The sequence below is a fragment of the Eptatretus burgeri genome, chromosome 4 (assembly GCF_056783735.1).
Source record: "Eptatretus burgeri isolate ZD-2024b chromosome 4, Ebu_testis_v1, whole genome shotgun sequence".
NCBI lineage: Eukaryota > Metazoa > Chordata > Myxini > Myxiniformes > Myxinidae > Eptatretus > Eptatretus burgeri.
Window position 1 is genome coordinate 25,908,943 of NC_140964.1, and position 5,000 is coordinate 25,913,942.

The 5,000-nt window shown below is 40.2% G+C and overlaps 1 protein-coding gene across 10 annotated transcripts in view; it reads right to left on the reverse strand.

Moving 5' to 3' along the window:
- Positions 1 to 5,000, reverse strand: part of LOC147027664 (uncharacterized) — a 161,768-nt gene that overhangs the window by 115,767 nt on the left and 41,001 nt on the right. The gene's annotated exons all lie outside the window — the stretch shown is intronic.

Below are 5,000 nucleotides of genomic sequence, written 5' to 3' on the forward strand. Positions count from 1 at the left end.
GTGAGTATTGCAAATACACCAATTCCTAGAATACACTAATTCCGGCAGAATCAGCCAGCCTGTATTTCCGGCGGAGTCAGCCGGCCCGTATTTCCGGCGGAATGTTTATGTCACGGGACCATGGATTCTGGCTGATTGTGGAAAACGCAAAACGATATCAAAGGAAGGTGCATCTCTGTTTTTAGATTACTAGCAGGGATATGCGGGTGTTGTTATACTTCTTAATCCTGTTGGCATTTTGAAGAAAAAAAAAAAAATTAAATTTTTCGTGGGGGCCTAAACACTTCCCAACACCCACCCAAGGAATGAGATAAGGGATCATTTAATATTACTTTTCACAAAGCTACAAAGGCTTAAGCACTATAGAGCGATGGAAAAAAAAAATCAAATTTTTAATATTTTTTGCATAAAACACAACCGGCCGGCACTCACTGATGAACCTCTGAAAGTTTGACGAATATCCGTTGGGCCATCTCTGAGAAAAATGGTGACAGACAGACAGACATCGCTCTTCTCATATAGATCGCAAAGCTTTCAATTGTGTTGATCATGTATTGAAGTGGAATATGCTAAAAGAAATGGGGATGCCAGAGCACCTGATATGTCTGATAAGAATCCTGTATACAAAACTAGAATCTACAATAAGAACAGAGTATGGAGAGACACGATGGTTTGGAATTGAGAAAGGGGTTGGAATGGGCAGATTTGAAAGGAGGTGGGGGTGGTTGGGTTTCGAATTGGAAAAAGGGGCGGGTTGACATTGTACATTTTCTCCCCTTATTTGTTCAATCTGTATGGTGAGTATATCGTGAAGAAATTAACCTTAGATGACATAGAGGCTGGATTCAAGATTAGAGGAAGACTGGATTCAGGATTCAGGATTATCCACAACCTAAGGTTATGCTGATGATACCACTGTTTGCAGAAAGTTAAGAGGACTTGACGAAACTGTTGAAGACAGTGAGGAAGGAAAGTGAAAAAGCTGGTCTTTATTTAAACGTAACACAAAAAAAAAAAATTAAATCTTGTTAACTGAGAAGATCGAGGTGTTCAGATTGCGAGATGATCATGTGGAAATAGTGGAAAGTTTCATCTTTCTGGGATCTAAGATTGAGTAAGTGGAGAATGTGGAGGATAAATTAATATAATAGCTGGTTCGCATTATGGAGAACAGCAATGTCAGGATTGACAAAGGTTATGAAAAGATTAAGATGTGACAAAACAAACCAAGAGAAGGCTGGTGAAACTCTAGTTTTTCCCACTGCAATGTTGGGATGTGAATCATGGACAGTGAAAAGAAAGGAAAGAAGATTGACAGGTTTGAAATGTGGTTTTGGAGACAAATGTTAAAAATTATATGGACTGCAAGAACAAACAAACCAGTGCTTGAAGAAATGAGATCACCATATGTACATTAGAAACGCTGATGCTAAAACAGAAACGGTCATACTTTGGAGACCTCATGCATGCAGAAAACGAAAGTCGACAGAAATCAACCATGCTGGGTAAGCATCACAGGCGGAGTCTTTAAAAAAATATATGCATTTCCGCTGCCCATTCCTTGGGAGTACTTCATGTTCACACCATATCAGATTATGAACCACCTATGACAAATGCTGATGTTCATCTTCACAAATATCGAGTGTTTTGCAGAAATTTTAATTAGAAAACTGCCAGATGCCCCAATAGAATAGAGTGATGACATAATGCTTCGTAGACCAATCACAAATGATGGGGTTGTCAGCATCAGTCTCAAATAAGAGACCCCATGATTGGCTGTTTGATAAATATACATCCATGAAAACAGCCAATCACGAGAATCTCTCGATGGCCTGCTGCATGAATGTCATTGAAGGGGCCACAGGAAGGTAATTATTTTTCTGATGTGAGCTGGATGAAATTTGTTGCAAGTTTTCATCAGTGGAAAGCTACTGGAAGCAGAGAAGCATAAATTGCCAAAAATGCTCTCAAAATTTTTGAAATCTAACTCGGTACAGCTCTAGAAAGACTTGCTGCAATCCCCATCAGATATGGATGTCAGAGAGTGCTTCAAGCATTTCACCAATAAATCAAAGATTAAGAGAGCTACGATAAAGTAAGAAGGGAGATTTGAGAATTATGAACCCGACTACACAAGAATGTGTGAAGATTGATCGATAAATATGGACTAGACTGCCCGTACCATTGCAGAATCGCTTGCACAAAAACAAAAACAAAAAAAGTTTCTCCATGGCCTTCAAAAGGCCCATGACGTCGATCAGCCATAAACTTTCAACAATTGCTTTGGTTATTTTCCATAATTGAATGTCAAAGCGATTAGGGAGGGCATGACAATTGTGAATACGATGTTTCTAAACACTTTATTGATCGCTCCCAAAAAAATACAAATAAAAAATGTGGGCAGTGTATATCATGCCGTAAAATATGTGCGCAGCATTATTACATTTTTAATATGTAAAAATTCTAAATGCTGTTGGATCGTTTACTTGTATGAAACGATGCAGTGTTTCGACCTGTCCTCAGTCCAATATACTGATATATTTGTAAAGTGACTGCAGGCTGCACACATTCACTGATCATTTCAACTCCTGATACTACTACTCCCGATTTGGGGATCTGCCCTTCCTCCTCCACCACCACTCTCTTTCCAGAGGGTATATTTACAGTTTAAATGGACAAATTATGGCATTATGGTTGATAAGCAAATGCAAATAGGAAAACATGGTTGCTCGGGTAGATTGCTTCATTAGCAACAGATATGAAAAGTACCCTTTAATACTTTAATGTGTGACTTTTAATGATGACTGAAAAGCCTTCGTAATTCCTAATTTCACCTTTTTATTGCACTAGTCATGGTTCAAATTCACCAAAAACACTGGCATGTCGCTGTTGCTAGGGAAAGCAGGTCCTTAGCAACCATATTTTTCTCCATTGCTATGTTTTGGGCCAGTTCTCATTAACACTCAATTTTAAGACTGAGGAGCATATGGTTTTTGCTGCAGATGCACATATTCAACATATTTAGCATGGTCCGAGATACTCCCAAGATGGGGACGATGGAACTCAACATTTAAGCAAGGAAACAGGCTTCAGTGGACGGTCCAGTATGGCTGGAGGGAAGAAGAGGAAGTGTGCTTGATGGATGGGATAAAGGCTGCAACCAAGCTGTCTCTGCCAGAGCTTCGGGAAGTGGTGTAGGATAGGGATGCTTGGAGAAAATCTGATCAAGAATGTCATCAGAGGTCGGACACTACTTGACGATAATTCTTGGGGAAATTAACCCGTCCACAACACCCACCCATAAGGGCAGGTTCTTCATTAGTAGTACAAATTCAGCCAAAACAAGAGCACCAAGGATATTCTAAAGCAGTTGTTAGGCTGATCCAAAGATATACTTTGTTGCTGGACGTCTTCATCCTGCGTAATGAATAATGGTGAACATATATCATGATGTAATTCCTCATTCAGTTTTGCACAGGAGTATCTCAACGAAATAAATGTAACTTTTATTTGAGAAAGGCGTTAACATAAAATAATTGAATTGTCTGCACATACTCCCAGTAGTTTCAGACACGTGCTTCACATTTTGCTTGAGAGAGCAGTTTTATTATCATTGCGCCATTCCAATGAGCTAGCATCGAAATGCCTTTGAAGTTAGATCCGAGTTTTCCAAACAAAATGCTTTCTTATTGATGAGCAGACATAGATACACCCGAACATCGAAAGAGACAGGGAAGGTGGCACATCCAATGTGCGTGGACAATCTAAAACTCTTTGCACCAAACAATGAAAAATTGGAAGAACAACTGAAATTATTGAAGCCGTGCTCCGACAACATTCAAATGGAATTTTGTCGAGATAAGTGTGCCAAGTGTACATAAGAACAAGGTAAACCAACAAAAATTGAAAACATAAAATTGACCTGGATACAACAATACCATCGGACCTTATTATTCGCAGGGGACACGTTCCTGAAAAATGCCATGAAGCGCAGGGTCCACGAATGTCGAGGCATTTTTTTTTATTTTTAGACAGAACAAATCAGGACACAATATAGCAAAGGGAACATCAGGAGAAAGGAGAAACACCAACAACAGGGCGGAGGGAGAAGTACACGGAGATGGACAAACAAGGGATGCAGATAATGATGAGGGGGTAAGGGAGAACACAAAGGGTGGACAATATAGATACATAAGCAAAATTGTGTTTGACCAGTTTTATATTTTGTCAGGGTCTGAGGAGAGGGAAGACGCTGCTGCCTCTCTGCCAGAAGGATGAGCAATGTCACGGCAGAGAGTGGAGTCATCAGCAAAGAGATAAAGAGGATTTTCCAGAGAGTCAGTGAGATCATTGATGGAACAAAGAAGATTAGGAACAAAACTGGGCCGAGAACACTGCCTTGGGGTAATCCAGCCTTGACAAGGAGAGCTGATGAAAGGGTTCCGTTGAGAGCCACATGTTGACGACTAGAGGGGAGGAAGTCAGCAATCCAAGAGTGAAGTTGGCCTTGGATTCCATAAGCAGACAATTTGAAGAGCAAGGCAGGATGCCAGACTGCATCAAAAGCTCGAGATATGTTCAGTGAGGCGGCCCGATCCCACGTCTAATATTGAGGGTCTCCACCATTGTTGGGAGAGTAGAAGCAGCATGTCCAAGTTAGAGTGGCCAGGTCTGAATCTGAATTGATGATCTGAGATTAGGTTGTTGGAGAAAAGGAATTGATTTTATGGCAACTGTGATGATGGATTCCATGAACTTGCTGATGCTTGGAAGTACAGAAAGCTAATTGGGCTGTAGTTAAGGGGATAAGTTTTTGCACCTCATTATGTAATGCTGTGATGTGTGATTTCCAATTTTCCAGGTGGATATAGGAGACCCATCCTGAAGTGTAAGAAATAAAAACAAAAACATAATAATAATGAAATAAAAATGCAAATGCACAAAGTGCGAATGTTGAAGCAGGTCACACTTTATGACTGGCGAATATGTGGAATCCACAA